Consider the following 17411-nt stretch of genomic DNA (forward strand, 5'->3'; position numbering starts at 1 on the left):
GCCGGATCAGACCGGACCATGTCGAGCCGGACGAGACGAGACCGGACCGGACACTCACTTCACCATGTTTGTATGTTGTTTTCTTGAAGTATAAATTCTATCCACAATTAAATGATAATGACAGTATATCAAACATTTACAAATACTAAGCTCTATCGGTTTAGATATCTTTTAATCAAACTTAGAACTGCATTTACAGTGAATATAGAAATCCCAACCCAATCCGTAAAATACATTATTACGTATTACTTTTCCAATCTATGTGTCAAATGTTCTATAACATAGCTTGAAACGTAAAATATATACATACACTAATCTATGTGGCAGCATTACAAGTTGGCTACGTACAGTATGTAAACTGAAGGAAAAAATAAAATATTATTATAGTATTAAAAATAGGAGGATTGACAAGAATACTTACAAGATATTCCCAGGTGTACACACTCTATATACCTTGCTTCATGAACTATGGTCCTATTTATAGGATCAAGTGATAACCACCCTATAATTACTAGATCATGATTGAGGTAGTTATTGAAACACCATGTAACTACTAGATCATGATAACTACCTAGTTATGACATGAAATTGTTAGGATCAAGAGCACTAAGAAGGGGGGGGTGAATTAGTGTAGCGGAAAACTTTCGACGATTAAAAAAGTGTTCGTATGATAAAAACTTTTTCGGTAGAAAAGCCGATTCGTAAATCTCTTTAACTTGTAATCAAGCGAGATATAGTCAAAGGAAATCTATGAAGGCAGTTTGCAGTTATGATGAAAAGTTAAAATGTAAGCGCAAACTGAAATATGATGTTCGTACGATAAAACTAATTTACGTCTAAATGCCGATTCAGAAAATGTAGAGCTTGAAACACGATCGTATATGCGCAGAAGGTAGTAAGCTTTTGAGGAGGTTTGCAGTAAAGATAAGATGCTCAAAGTAAATGCAAACCGAGATTTAGAGTGGTTCAGTCAATCTTGACCTACTCCACTTTTGGCTTCCTCCACCGACGAGGTCACCGACGTCAACTAGAGGCCTTCCTTCAATAGGCGAAGGCCAACCACCCTTTTACAGTTTCACTCCTTTTGACGGGCTTAGGAGACAACCCTTACAGAATTTCCTTTCCTCTCTTAACAGATTAGAACTTGAAAGAAAAGAGGAAGAAGAACTTTCAAGTCATACAACACTTTTGAGCTCTAAAAATTACAAAGTAAAATCAGAATTTCGGTGGTTTTTGGGTGCCCTTTCAGTGCTGAAAGGGTGGGGTATTTATATGCCCCAACCCAGTTTGAATTTGGAGCTCAAAACTGTCAATTCCTAAAATTTCGGGATCTAGCGGTTGCACTGCTTGACTGAGGCGGTTGCACCGCCTGGCAGAGCTGGAAGACTGAGCATCTGGGCGGTGCCACCTCCTGTCAGGGGCGGTTGCACCTCCTGCCAGAGCTCGAAGACCGAGCTCAGGCGATGCCACCGCCTGATTGAGGCGGTTGCACCGCTCAGCCAGAGCTCGGAGACCGAGCCCAGGCGGTGCCACCTCTTATCAGGGGCGGTTGCACTGCCCAGTCTCGCTCGGAGACTGAGCCCAAGCGGTGCCACCGCCTGGCAGAAATCAGGGTCCGAATGGGTTGATCCATTCGGCCCAATTTGGATTTTTCAGGGGCCCAATTGCCCCAAGATTAAGTTAATGGGATCACCTCCCATTTCCAACTTAATCATTGTGCTAACTACGATATTTCCTAAGACATTTACTTCAACTTGCTCCGGTGCGTCAATCGCTTCTTCCAGCGAGCTTCCGTCGATCATCCGATGAACCCTCGGTGATGCTCCTGCGGACTTCCGGCAAACTCCTGGACTTGCGACGATCCACTTGGCGAGTTCTGACGAGCTTCTTTGGCAAGCTCATGGACTTCTCGGATTTATTCCTGTAGAACCTCCGACGACTGTCCGAACTTCCGTCGAACTCTCGAACTCCCAACGTGATCATTGTCTTGACTCCGGCGCAACTCCTGCTGCATATCTTATTTTCATCATAGTTAATCCTGCACATGTAATCCTGCACATGTAAACATAGCTTAAGTTTCGAGCTCTGCCAGGCGGTGCAACCTCCCCAGTCAGGCAGTGCAACCGCCTGAGCTCGGTCTTCGAGCTCTGGTAGAGAGGTGCAACCGCCCCTGACAGAGGTGGCACCGCCCAGAGGCTCAGTCTTCGAGCTCTGCCAGGCGGTGCAACCGCCCCAGTCAGGAGGTGGAACCGCCTGATCCCGAAATTCTAGGAATTGACAGATTTGAGCTCCAAATTTGAACTAGGTTAGGGTCTATAAATACCCCACCCATTCAGCACTGAAAGCACAGAACACACACTCGAAATCTTGCTGTCTTTCTGTGGTTCTTAGAGCTCAAAACTGCTAGTTCTCCTCTTTCTGTTCTTCAAAGTTTGAGTTGTAAAGAGAGGAGAGAAAACTTCTGTAAGGGTTGTCTCCTAAGCCCGTCAAAAGGAGTGAATCTGTAAGAGGGTGGTTGGCCTTCGCCTATTGAAGGAAGGCCTCTAGTTGACGTCGGTGACCTCGTCGGTGGAGGAAGCCAAAAGTGGAGTAGGTCTAGATTGACCGAACCACTCTAAATCTCGGTTTGCATTTCCTTTGAGCATTTTACCTTCACTGCAAACTTCTCAATAGCTTACTGCCCTCTGCGATTTTACGAACGAGTTTCAAGGTTCAGACGTAAATCTGCGTTTAGACGTAAATCTGCGTTTAGACGTAAATCTACGTTTAGACGTAAATATGCTTTTTCGTATGATCATCATATTGCAGATTGCATTTACGTTTTGAGCTTTACCATAACTGCACACTGCCTTTATACTCCTGCTTAAACTGCGTCTTATCTAATCAAGTGATTTACGAATCAGCATTTAGACGTAAATCAGTTTCTTCGTACAAACGTCGGATTTCAGTTTGCGCCGATATTCTGGTTTTCATCATAGCTGCAAACTGCTTGCATAGTTTGACTTTAACCTTGCTTAGTATCAACTTTCATACAGAAGTTGTTTTTATCGTTCGAACGCAGCTTTCAATTTTAATCGCAGAAAGTTTTCCGCTGCACTAATTCACCCCCCCCCCCCCCCCCCTCTTAGTGCTCTCGATCCTAACAATTGGTATCAGAGCCTGGTATTTCTCATTTCGGACTTACACCCGAGAGAAATGGCTCTTCATGGCTTTCAAGAGGGCTTTTCGGTTTTTCGTCCACCGTTGTTTAACGGATTAGACTACACCTATTGGGAGACCCGAATGAGGATCTTTCTTATTTCTATGGATGTTGAACTTTGGGATCTTGTCGAAAACGGTTTTTCGAAGTCTTCTCTTCCAATGATCGAATGGTCGGATTTAGAGAAGAAGCATTTTTCTTTAAACGCAAAGGCTATGAATGCCTTATTTTGCGCTTTGGACAAAAATGAGTTCAATCGGGTTTCTTTGTGCGAAACGGCTTTCGATATTTGGTGCACTCTTGAAATCACGCACGAGGGAACTAGTAGAGTCAAAGACTCGAAAGTTAATATTTTACTGCATGATTTCGAGCTTTTTCAAATGAAGCCAAGCGAAACCATTGGTGACATGTACACCCGTTTTACGGATGTCGTCAATGGTTTAAGAGCTCTTGGCAAATGTTTTTCGAACTCTGAACTTGTGAACAAGATTTTGCGTTCTCTTTCTAAGAAGTGGGATTCAAAAGTAACGGCTTTACAAGAAACAAAAGATTTAAATATTTTTTCACTTGAAGAACTAATTGGTTCATTGATCACATATGAAATGACATGCAATGCATGTGAAGAACTTGAGAACCACCTTCCAAAGAACAGGAAGGATTTGGGACATAGAACATTTGAAGACCACTCGAGCATAAGCTCAAGTGATGGTGAACTTAAACAACAAATGAAACAAAAATTAAAAAGTAAAAAGAACGGAACTACTTGCTTTGAACGCAAGAAGAAGAACAAAAATTGGGATGAATCGAGCTCCTCCGAAGACGAGGAGAAAATCAACAAAGGCGAGGTGACAAACTACGCCTTTATGCCTTTCGACGCTGAGGTAATCAAAATACCTTTAATTTACTTTGAAATTACATAATGCTTTTCATGATGCATTTTTCTTTTTTATTTAATTTTCTTGAAAATTACATGTTTAATAATTTTATAATAAAAATACAAAAAATTAGGAATCATGCTTATCATTCTAGTAATTTTGAAAATAATCATGAAAATTACATGTTTATGATAAACAAAATGATTTTGATTAAAAATACCTTATGAAATCATGCTATATGTGGTTGAGAAGTAATAATGTGTATCATGTTGATTTCCATTGTTATTTCTCGATTTTGAGTATATAAAATCATGTTTAATTTGAAGTTATGATTAATGAGTATATATTCTTGATATTTATGGATTATCAATTTTCATGATAATAACAGTGGCTTTAAAAAAATTGATGCATGTTTTCATAAATGAAAAGGCATGCTAACATGAAATCGATCACTTAAAATGAAACACTTAAAAAGGGATAAAATATATTATCAAGGAAATCATGAATCTATTTATGTTATAAATTTTATGAGCCATAAAAATGATTTTGATGAATTAAATTTGAAATGAGTTTTATCAAAATCATGATCTTGATTTATCAAATTGAATGAACTGAAAATGAATGATGATTTTTGTCTTGAATGATTGTGACTTGTATTCCTTGTATTCATGATATGATTTTTATGCAATTCTTTGTATTCATGAAATATTTATCTCATCACCCAATTATTTCTTTTCAATATTCCTCAAGTGATGATATGAATGCATGAGATATTCATGAATTTATTTTGATGTATGCAAATGAGAAGTTTCGATCATGCATGGTAGGATGCAATGTGACAAATTAATACCATGATGATATGAAATATTTATGATTTGGAATGATGCATATGCTTTTTATTATGATAATGTATGATGTATCATGAATGCTTAAAAAAAATTAAATAAATAAATATTTATATCATGTTAGATGGTTTTACATATTATGCATGATAAGCTATAGTGATGAGTGAAACAATGATTGAAATAATATGAATGATGATTTGGAATCATGCATATAATAATGAGTTTATATGTTTTGAAAATATGCATGTTTTAATTTGAAAATATAATGATGCACAAATGAGATTGATACTAACCTTTGTCATGATTTAAAAATTGATGTAAAGGGTTTTTCCCTTCTTTTTGACAATGACAAAAGGGGAGATAGCTAGCTTGCACAATTCAAGAAGAAAGCAAAAATTACACTTCTCAAAAGAGAAGAAATTGCTATCTTGAACATCACCAAGAAGTGCTATCTTGCAAATCTCAAGACACACAAATGCAATCATGCAAAATTTGTAATTTTGCACATCATTAAAATTTATGATGCTTTGGTGATTATGCATGTTCTAAAATGTTATAAAATTCACTAGCTTGCATGATGTAGAACTTAGCTATATTGAACATCACCAAGGAATGCTCTCTTGCCTATCTCAACATCACTAGCTTGCATGATGTAGAACTTAGCTATATTGAACATCTAGCAAAACTTATATTTCAAGAAGCAAGAGTTGCTTTCTTGAACATCTCAAAATTGCTAGCTTGCGGGCCTTAAAATGTAGAAATTTTTTGCTAGCTTGTATATGGTAAACTTGCTATCATACTACCATGATGATGAGCATGCCTTATCTTCATGATTATATTTGAAAAACTATGGCAAAAATATGTCCGAATGATTAAACGTGTTAAAATTATTTTTCGGACTTTTTTGATTGAATGATCAAATCACTTGATTGCCATAAAGATTTTACACAATTACTTGCCATGATTACATGTTGGAAATTATGTGCTTGAATACAAAAATTTCCATGATAATAAGCATGTTTTACCTTCATGATTGTAATTGAATATCTCTAGTAAAACCCTGTCCGAATGTATGAAAGTGTTAAATTTTATTTTTGGATTTTCTTGATACATTATCCTCTTCCGAACTTAACAAGCATATGTCATATCAAGTTTAATTCACATCATTGATTTTTGACATATGGAATCATCTAGCAAATGCACTTATCATGTGAAAAATATTTTTCGAGAAACATATTTGATGATTCCCTCTTATAAAAGGAAGATATTTTTACATACAAGGATTTGACTCACTTACATATCTTAATCCTTGCAAAAATGAAGTGTGCTTTAATATCTTATCAATTTGAACTTCACATATGGCTTTCCTCCTTCATGTAAAAAGATAACAAATAAAAAGGAAGAAGCAATAAAAGCTATCTCCATGTCATGTTTTCCTCGAGATGTTTGCATAATTGGTATCCTATCACTCACTGTTGGAAAATGACATAAACCAACTTATGGCATCGCACTTATATTTAAAATTTGCTTATATCGTTCTCCTTGTTGTTGATGACAAAGGGGGAGAAATATATAAATTGATACTATGAGTGCCATATTTGAAGAATATGAATAGATGTCATGAATGCCATATTATGATGAGATATCAAAAGCAGCATTCATATGAATAGGTGCTATGAATGTCATATCATGTTAAGATATCAAGAACTTGAATCGCAATTTTACATGTTGATATCTTACCATTTGATGATAGTAAACTTGCATGATGATAACAATAGATATTATGTTTTTCATGCAATGAGTTAAACTTATATCACAAACACTTGATTGTGGTACTTCTCCTTTTTGTTGATGACAAAGGGGGAGAAGTATGTTGATGACATGACATGTTGCTTGGATTTTTGAATCCAAGAGTTTCTATCAATATGACATATTGATAGGGGGAGTTTGTTTAAACTCTGGGAGTTAAGGTTAACTCCGATTATGATGACATGTTGCTTAGATTTTTGAATCTAAGAATTTCTATCAATATGGCATATTGATAGGGGGAGTTTGTTTAAACTCCGGGAGTTAAGTTTAACTCCGTCATCAAGTGGTTGTCATCATCAAAAAGGGGGAGATTGTTGAATCTCGTATTTTGATGATGAAACTACTTGATATTGATTTAATCTGCGTTTTGAGTGACGTAGGATGCCTTGATCAGGATGAGACAATTAAAGCAGGAAAATCATGTTGTGCCGGAGGAACATGTCAGAAGATTGGACGTCGGGCCGGTGGATCGGTCGACGTATCGACAGAAGGCTTCGGGCCGTGGACTCAGGCATCGGGCCAAGAAGAGCGGGTATTGTGCCAAGGATATCGGAGTTGCGGAGCCAACTGGCCGATTGGGCAATAGGCCGTAGGAAAGGACGATGCGCCGAAGAATCGGACGAAGCGTCGAGGGACCAATGACATGCCGGACAACTTGGTTAATCGCTTAGGATTAATTGTCTCGATCGAAGTTTTGTTTACATGTGCAGGATTAACTACGATGAAAGTAAGACATGCAGCAGGAGTTGCGCCGGAGTCATGACAATGATCACGTTGGGAGTTCGAGAGCTCGACGGAAGTTCGGACAGTCGTTAGAGGTTCTGCGGGAACAAATCCGAGAAGTCCAGAAGCTTGCCAAAGGAGCTCGTCGGAACTTGCCAAGTGGATCGTCACAAGTCCAGGAGTTTGCCGGAAGTCCGCAGGAGGATCACCGAGGGTTCGTCGGATGATCGACGGAAGTTCGCTGGAAACTCGCCGGAAGAAGCGATTGACGCACCGGAGCAAGCTGCAGAATATGTCTTAGGAAATAATCGTAGTTAGCACATTGATTAAGTTAGAAATGGGAGGTGATCCCATTAGCTTAATCTTGGGGCAATTGGGCCCCTGAAAGAATCAAATTGGACCGAATGGATTAACCCATTCGGACCCTGGCTGCTGTGGGAGGTGCAACCGCCCAAGCCAGGAGGTAGCACCGCCCAGGCTATGTCTCCCAGCAAGACTGGGCTGTGCAACCGCCCCAGCCAAGAGGTGGCACCGCCCCGGGCTCAGTCTCCGAGCGAGACTGGGCGGTGCAACCTCTTCTGTCAAGAGGTAGCACCGCCAGAGCTCAAGTTTCGAGCTCTGCCAGGCGGTGCAACCTCCCCAGTCAGGCGGTGCAACCGCCTGAGCTCGGTCTTCGAGCTCTGGTAGAGAGGTGCAACCGCCCCTGACAGAGGTGGCACCGCCCAGAGGCTCAGTCTTCGAGCTCTGCCAGGCGGTGCAACCGCCCCAGTCAGGAGGTGCAACCGCCTGATCCCGGAATTCCGGGAATTGACAGATTTGAGCTCCAAATTTGAACTGGGTTGGGGCCTATAAATACCCCACCCATTCAGTACTGAAAGCACAGAACACACACTCGAAATCTTGCTGTCTTTCTGTGGTTCTTAGAGCTCAAAACTGCTAGTTCTCCTCTTTCTGTTCTTCAAAGTTTGAGTTGTAAAGAGAGGAGAGAAAACTTCTGTAAGGGTTGTCTCCTAAGCCCGTCAAAAGGAGTGAATCTGTAAGAGGGTGGTTGGCCTTCGCCTATTGAAGGAAGGCCTCTAGTTGACGTCGGTGACCTCGTCGGTGGAGGAAGCCAAAAGTGGAGTAGGTCAAGATTGACCGAACCACTCTAAATCTCAGTTTGCATTTCCTTTGAGCATTTTACCTTCACTGCAAACTTCTCAATAGCTTACTGCCCTCTGCGATTTTACGAACGAGTTTCAAGGTTCAGACGTAAATCTGCGTTTAGACGTAAATCTGCTTTTTTGTATGATCATCATATTGCAGATTGCGTTTACATTTTGAGCTTTACCATAACTGCACACTGCCTTTATACTCCTGCTTAAACTACGTCTTATCTAATCAAGTGATTTACGAATCAGCATTTAGACGTAAATCAGTTTCTTCATACAAACGTCGGATTTCAGTTTGCGCCGATATTCTGGTTTTCATCATAGCTGCAAACTGCCTGCATATTTTGACTTTAACCTTGCTTAGTATCAACTTTCATACAGAAGTTGTTTTTATCGTTCGAACGCAGCTTTCGATTTTAATCGCAGAAAGTTTTCCGCTGCACTAATTCACCCCCCCCTCTTAGTGCTCTCGATCCTAACGATTCACCACCATGATCACTTCTAATTGACGAAATCATAGAACCCTTGTCATTTTGAACAAGTTTACAAAACTTAGTAAAATATCTAAAGCATTCATTTTTCTGTTTTAAGAAGTAAGTCCATGTGTATCTGCTATAGTCATCCACAATGACGAAGGCGTATTTGCTACCTCCTAGGCTTGATGTAGAGATTGGTCTGAATAAGTCCATATGGATCAATTGTAAAGGCCTAGATGTGCTTATTTGATTCTTAGATTTAAAACTACCCTTAATTTGTTTACCTAATTGGCAAGCATCATATACATTATCTTTGATGAACTTGATATGAGGAATTCCTCTTACAAGTTCTTTAGATGATATTTGAGTGATTAGTTTCATGCTAGTATGACCTAATCTTCTATGCCATAGCCAAGCATCCTCATTCAAAACCGAAAAATACATTTCATTACACAAATCATTGATGTCAATAGTGTATACGTTATTTTATTTTAATGCAATCATAGACGTGTTTTTATGTGGTTTTTCAATGATGCAAGCATTAGATTCGAATATGACAATATATCCTTTATCACATAATTGACTAATGCTCAAGAGGTTATGTTTTAAACCATCAACTAACAAAACATCTTCGATAAAGAAGTTGGATTTGTTACCTATGGTTCCTTTACCAATGATTTTACCCTTGTTGTTGTCTCCGAAGGTGACATAGCCTTCGTCTATGCTAGTGAGCTTAGAGAATTGAGATGGATCTCCGATCATATGCCTTGAGCATCCACTATCAAGGTACCATCTCTTGCTCCTAGCTTGCGATGGTATAGGTTTCTACAAGAAAGGATGATCTTTAGGTACCCATTTGCTTTTGGGTGCCTCAAAAATAGATCTACATTGTTTATCATTTTGCATAGAATTTATCATGGTTTCTTTAGAAACCCAAATTAATTTGTTTGGACTAATTTTCTTGAATGGACAATAATACGTTTTGTGTCCAAGTTTGCAACAAAAGTTGCATTTGCTTTGGTGTCGAACATGTAAGATAGGGCCTTTTACAAAGGTGGTTGGATTTTGGTGAGGACTTCTCACAAATCCGATTCCACTTCTTTTGGGAACGTGACCCTTGTTTGCAAGGATCATGTTCAAGGACTTGCTACCAACCTCGAATTTCTTCAAGGTGTCCTTAAGTAGCAAGTTTTCTTTTTGGAGAGTTTCTAGATCATGGCATTTTATGCATGAACCTAAACTATCATGATATTCAGTTTTTAACTTATCGAAATTACAAGTAAGACTATCATGCTCCTTTTTTAGCAATTTGTATTTTCTACTAATAATCTTGCATTCATCAAATAAGTCATGGAAGGCATTTAATAATTCATCAAATGATAAATCTGCATATATTAAATTCGTTACCTCCTCTCCGATGGCCATTAAGGCGTAATGAGCAACTTGCTCGGTGTTAGACTCCTCTTCTTCGGACGCGCTCGAGTCATCCCATGTTGCTTTGAGCGCCTTCTTCTTTGATGTTCTCTTTTTGACTTGGGGACAATCACTCTTATAGTGTCCTGGCTTTTTGCACTCATAGCAAATAACTTGGTCCTTCTTGGGTTCAAATTTATTTTTTATTTCATTCTTAAACTTGTTTCTTTTAATGAATTTTTTAAATTTTCTTGTTAGAAGTACCATGTCATCGTCACAGTCCTCATCACTTGAGTTTTCTCTCAAGTGGTCTTCTGAAGTTCTAAGTGTCATATCCTTCCTATTCTTTGGAAGGATGTCTTCTTGCTCTTCATGAGCTTTGCAAATCATCTCGTAGGTCATTAATGATCCGATTAGTTCTTCAAGAGGGAAGTTGTTTAGATCTTTCGCCTCTTGAAGAGCAGTGACTTTAGGATCTCAACTCTTAGGAAGGGATCTTAGAATCTTATTTACGAGCTCAAAATCTGAAAAACTTTTTCCGAGTCCTTTTAGACCGTTGACGACATCCGTGAAACGGGTAAACATGTCGCCAATAGCCTCACTCGGTTTCATCCGGAAAAGTTCGAAAGAATGTAACAAAAGATTGATTTTTGACTCTTTCACTCTACTTGTGCCTTCGTGAGTCACTTCGAGTGTGTGCCAAATATCAAATGCGGTTTCACAAACCGAAACACGGTTGAACTCGTTTTTATCAAGTGCACAAAATAAGGCATTCATAGCCTTTGCATTAAGAGCGAAAGCCTTCTTCTCCAATTCATTCTAATCGATCATTGGAAGAGAAGACTTCGAAAATCCATTTTCGACAAGATTCCAAAGTTCAAAATCCATAGAAATAAGAAAGATCCTCATTCGGGTCTTCCAATAGGTGTAGTCCGTCCCATTGAACATGGGTGGACGTGTAATAGAATGGCCCTCTTGGTTTCCGGCGTATGCCATCTCTCTTGGGTTTTAATCCGTTTGAGAGTTAACCCCGCTCTGATACCAATTGTTAGGACCAAGAGCACTAAGAGGGGGGGGGGGGGGTGAATTAGTGCAATGGAAAACTTTCGACGATTAAAAAAGTGTTCGTACAATAAAAACGATTTCGGTAGAAAAGCCGATTCGTAAATCTCTTTAACTTGTAATCAAGCGAGATGTAGTTAAAGGAAATCTATGAAGGCAGTTTGCAGTTATGATGAAAGTTAAAATGTAAGCACAAACTGAAATATGATGTTTATACGATAAAACTGATTTACGTCTAAACGCCGATTCGGAAAATGCAAAGCTTGAAACACGATCATATATGTGCAGAGGGCAGTAAGCTTTTGAGGAGGTTTGCAGTAAAGATAAGATGCTCAAAGTAAATGCAAACCGAGATTTAGAGTGGTTCGATCAATCTTGACCTACTCCACTTTTGGCTTCCTCCACCGACGAGGTCACCGACGTCAACTAGAGGCCTTCCTTCAATAGGCGAAGGCCAACCACCCTTTTACAGTTTCACTCCTTTTGACGGGCTTAGGAGACAGCCTTTACAGAATTTCCTTTCCTCTCTTAACAGATTAGAACTTGGAAGAAAAGAGGAAGAAGAACTTTCAACTCATACAACACTTTTGAGCTCTAAAAATCACAAAGTAAAATCAGAATTTCGGTGGTTTCTGGGTGCCCTTTCAGTGCTAAAAGGGTGGGGTATTTATATACCCCAACGCAGTTTGAATTTGGAGCTCAAAACGGTCAATTCCCGGAATTCCGGGATCTGGCGGTTGCACCGCCTGGTAGAGCTCGAAGACTGAGCCTCTGGGCGGTGCCACCTCCTGTCAGGGGCGGTTGCACCTCCTGCCAGAGCTCGAAGACCGAGCTCAAGTGGTGCCACCGCCTGACTGAGGCGGTTGCACCGCTCAGCCAGAGCTCGGAGACCGAGCCTAGGCGGTGCCACCTCCTGTCAGGGGCAGTTGCACCGCCCAGTCTCACTCGGAGACTGAGCCCAGGCGGTGCCACCGCCTGGCTGGGGTGGTTCAACCGCCTGACAGAAATCAGGGTCCGAATGGGTTGATCAATTCGGCCCAATTTGGGCTTTTCAGGGGCCCAATTGCCCCAAGATTAAGTTAATGGGATCACCTCCCATTTCCAACTTAATCATTGTGCCAACTATGATATTTCCTAAGACATTTACTACAACTTGCTCTAGTGCGTCAATCGCTTCTTTCGGCGAGCTTCCGGTGAACTTCCGTCGATCATCCAATGAAACCTCGGTGATGCTCCTGCGGACTTCCGGTAAACTCCTGGACTTGCGACGATCCACTTGGCGAGTTCCGACGAGCTTCTTTGGCAAGCTCATGGACTTCTCGGATTTGTTCCCGCAGAACCTCCGACGACTGTCCGAACTTCCGTCGAACTCTCGAACTCCCAACGTGATCATTGTCTTGACTCCGGCGCAACTCCTGCTGCATATCTTATTTTCATCATAGTTAATCCTGCACACTTATCTCAATATATAGATTAGATAACAAATAAAAATTGACTTCATCATCAAAATCCGAGATTCAATAGAAATAAATATGCTTTTGGACTGAAAGCGACATGGTGAAGATATCTGCAACTTGTTTATCTGTTCCATAATACTTCATTATTATGGCTCCACTTGCTACAAGATCTTGGATAAAATGATAGCGCATCTCTATATGCTTCGTTCTTCCATGAAATGTTGGATTCTTCGTCATTGCAATTATGGCTTTATTATCACAAAATATTTTCGTTGCTTCTTTTTGTTCTTGATGAAGATCTTCAAGAAGTCTTCTAAGCCATATTGCTTGACAAACTACTGATGTTATGGCTATATATTCTACTTCCAATGTTAATAAGACAGTTGTTGCTTACTTTTTAGAACTCCAAGATATAGCTCCCGATCCGAGGCTAAAAACATTGCCTGAAGTACTCTTTCGATCATTTAAAGCTCTTGCCCAATCACTATAAGTGAAACCAGATAATTTACAATTAAAATTATGAGAATATCAAATACCATAATCTGTAGTTCTAGCAATATAATGCAAAATTCTTTTAATAGCTCCAAAATGATGTTTGCTTGGGCTATGCATAAACCTGAATACTACACCAATAGAAAATGCAATATCTGGTCTGTTATATTTCGGATTTTGATGATGAAGTCAATTGTCATTTGTTATCTAATCCATATGTTAAGATAAGTGTGCAGGATTAACTACAATAAAAGTAAGAATGCAGCAGGAGTTGAGCCGGAGTCAAAGACTATGATCACGTTGGGAGTTCGAGAGCTCGACGAAAGTCCGGATGGTCGTCAGAAGTTCTACGGGAATAAATCCGAGAAGTCCAGGAGCTTGCCAAAAGAAGCTCGTCAGAACTCGCTAAGTGGATCGTCGCAAGTCCAGGAGTTTGCCGGAAGTTCATCGGAGCATCGCCAGAGGTTCGTCGGATGTTCGCCGGAAGAAGCGATTGATGCACCGGAGCAAGCTATAGTAAATGTCTTAAGAATTGTCGTAGTTAGCATGTAGATTAAGTTAGGAATGGGAGGTGATCCCATTAACTTAATCTGGGGGCAATTGGGCCCTTGATAGGCCCAAATTGGGTCGAATGGATCAACCCATTCGGACCAGAATTCCTACTAGGCGATGGCACCGCCAGGGTCAGCGGTGGCACCGACAAGGAGAGGGTCTCCCAAGAAAGCTGGGCGGTGCAACCGCCCCAAGCAGGCGGTGGCACTGCTTGGGCTCAATCTCCGAGCGAGACTGGGTAGTGCAACCGCCCTTGACAAGTGGTGGCACCACCAGGGCTCAGTCTCTAAGCGAGACTGGGTGGTGCAACCGCTCCTGTCAGGCGGTGGCACCGCCCAGAAGCTCAGTCTCCGAGCTGCTAGGCGGTTGTACCGCCCCAGTCAGGAGGTGGTACTCCCAAGACCCCGGAAATCCGGGAAAAGATATTTTTGAGCTCCAAATTCAAACTAGTTTGGGGCCTATATATACCCCACCCTTTCCTGCATGAAAGGGCACCGAAAATCCAATCTTACTCTGTGATTTTTAGAGCTCAAAAGTGTTATAAAGGCTAGAAGTTCTCCTCCCTCTTTTTCCAAGTTTTGATCTTTCAAGAGAGGAGAGAAAAGTTTGTAAGGGTTGTCTCCTAAGCTTGTCAAAAGGAGTGAAACTGTAAAAGGGTGGTTGGCCTTCGCCTATTGAAGGAAGGCCTCTAGTGGACGTCGGTGACCTCATTGGTGGATGTAGGTCAAGATTGACCGAACCACTCTAAATCTCGATTTGCATTTACTTTGAGCATTTTATCTTTACTGCAAACATCCTCAATAGCTTACTGCCTTCTGCTCTTTTACGAACTCACTTTCAAGTTAAGTTTCCGAAAACGGTTTTACGTCGGAAATCGGTTTTATCGTACGAACATCATATTTCAGTTTGCGCTTACATTCCGATTTCTATCTTAACTGCAAACTTCCTACCTTACTTTACTTCAAATACATTTCCGTCAGCTTTCAAAGTTATTATCTGCATGAAACGACTTTTACGTCAGAATCGGATTTCAACGTACAAACGTAGTTTTAATCGTCGAAAGTTTTCCGCTGCACTAATTCACCCTCTCTCCCCCCCCCTCTCTTAGTGCTCTTGATCCTAACAATTGGTATCAAAGCGGGGTTAACTCTCAAATGGATTAAAACCTAAGAGAGATGGCATACGCCGGAAACCAAGAGGGCCACTCTATTACACGTCCACCCATGTTCAATGGGACGTACTACACCTATTGGAAGACCCGAATGAGAATCTTCCTTATTTCAATGGATTTTGAACTTTGGAATCTTGTCGAAAATGGATTTTCGAAGTCTTCTCTTCTAATGATCGATTGGAATGAATTGGAGAAGAAGACTTTTGCTCTTAATGCAAAGGCTATGAATGCCTTATTTTATGCGCTTGATAAAAATGAGTTCAATCGTGTTTCGGTTTGTGAAACTACGTTTGATATTTGACATACACTCGAAGTGACTCACGAAGGCACAAGTAGAGTGAAAGAGTCAAAAATCAATCTTTTGATACATTCTTTTGAACTTTTTCGAATGAAACCAAGCAAGACTATTGGCGACATGTACACCCGTTTCATGGATGTCGTTAGTGGTCTAAAAGGACTCGGCAAAAGTTTTTCGGATTTTGAGCTCGTAAATAAGATACTTAGATCCCTTCCTAAGAGTTGGGACCCTAAAGTCACTGCTATTCAAGAGGCTAAAGATTTAAACAACTTCTCTCTTGAAGAACTAATCGGGTCATTAATGACCTATGAAATAACTTGCAAGGCTCATGAAGAGCAAGAAGACATCATTCCAAAGAACAGGAAGGATATGACACTTAGAACTTTAGATGACCACTTGAGAGAAAACTCAAGTGATGAGAACTGTGACGATGACTTGGCACTTCTAATAAGGAAATTCAAAAAATTCATTAAGAGAAACAAGTTTAAAAGTGACACAAAAAATAAACTTGAACCCAAAAAGGACCAAGTTATTTGTTACGAATGCAAAAAGCCGGGACACTACAAAAGTGATTGTCCCCAAGCCAAGAAGAGAACATAAAAGAATAAGGTGCTCAAAGTAACGTGGGATGACTTGAGCGCGTCCGAAGAAGAGGAGTCCAACACTGAGCAAGTTGCTCATTACGCCTTAATGGCCATCGGAGAAGAGGTAACAAATTTAATTGATGTAGATTTATCATTTGATGAATTATTAAATACCTTCCATGACTTATTTGATGAATGCGAAATAATTAATAGAAAATATAAATTGCTGAAAAATAAGCATGATAGTCTTGTTAGCAATTTTGATAAATTAAAAACTGAATATCATGATAGCTTAATTCAATGTGAAAAATGCCATGATCTAGAAACTCTCCAAAAGAAAAACTTGTTACTTAAGGACACCTTGAAGAAATTCGAGGTTGGTAGCAAGTCTTTGAACATGATCCTTACAAACAAGGGTCACGTTCCCAAAAGAAGTGGAATCGGATTTGTAAGAAGTCCTCACCAAAATCCAACCACCTTCATAAAAGGCACTATTTTACATGTTCAACACCAAAGCAAATGTAACTTTTGTTGCAAACATGGACATAAAATGTATCATTGTCCATTCAAGAAAATTAGTCCGAACAAACTGATTTGGGTTCATAAAGGAACCATGATAAACTCTATGCAACATAATAAACAATGTAGATCAGTTTTTGAGGCACCCAAAAGTAAATGAGTACCTAAAAATTATCCTTTCTTGTAGAGACATTCACCATCATAAGCTAAGAGCAAGAGATGGTACCTTGATAGTGAATACTCAAGGCATATGACCGAAGATCCATCTCAATTCTCTAAGCTCACTAGCATAGACGAAGGCTATGTCACCTTTGGAGACAACAACAAGGGTAAAATCATTGGCAAAGGAACTATAGGTAACAAATCCAACTTCTTTATTGACGATGTTTTTTTAGTTGATGGTTTAAAACATAACCTCTTAAGTATTAGTCAATTATGTGATAAAGGATATATCGTCAAATTCGAATCAAATGCTTGCATCATTGAAAAACCACACCAAAACACATCTATGATTGCATTAAAACAGAATAACATATACACCATTAACATTAATGATCTTTGCAATGAAATGTGTTTCTCAGTTTTGAATGAGGATGCTTAGCTTTGGCATAGGAGATTAGATCATGCTAGCATGAAACTAATCACTCAAATATCATCCAAAGAACTTGTACGAGGAATTCCTCATATCAAGTTCATCAAAGATAATGTGTGTGATACTTGTCAATTAGGAAAACAAATTAAGAGTAGTTTCAAATCTAAGAATCAAATAAGCACCTCTAGGCCCT

Source organism: Musa acuminata, chromosome BXJ1-6 (assembly GCF_036884655.1).
Source record: "Musa acuminata AAA Group cultivar baxijiao chromosome BXJ1-6, Cavendish_Baxijiao_AAA, whole genome shotgun sequence".
In the NCBI taxonomy this organism is placed as follows: domain Eukaryota; kingdom Viridiplantae; phylum Streptophyta; class Magnoliopsida; order Zingiberales; family Musaceae; genus Musa; species Musa acuminata.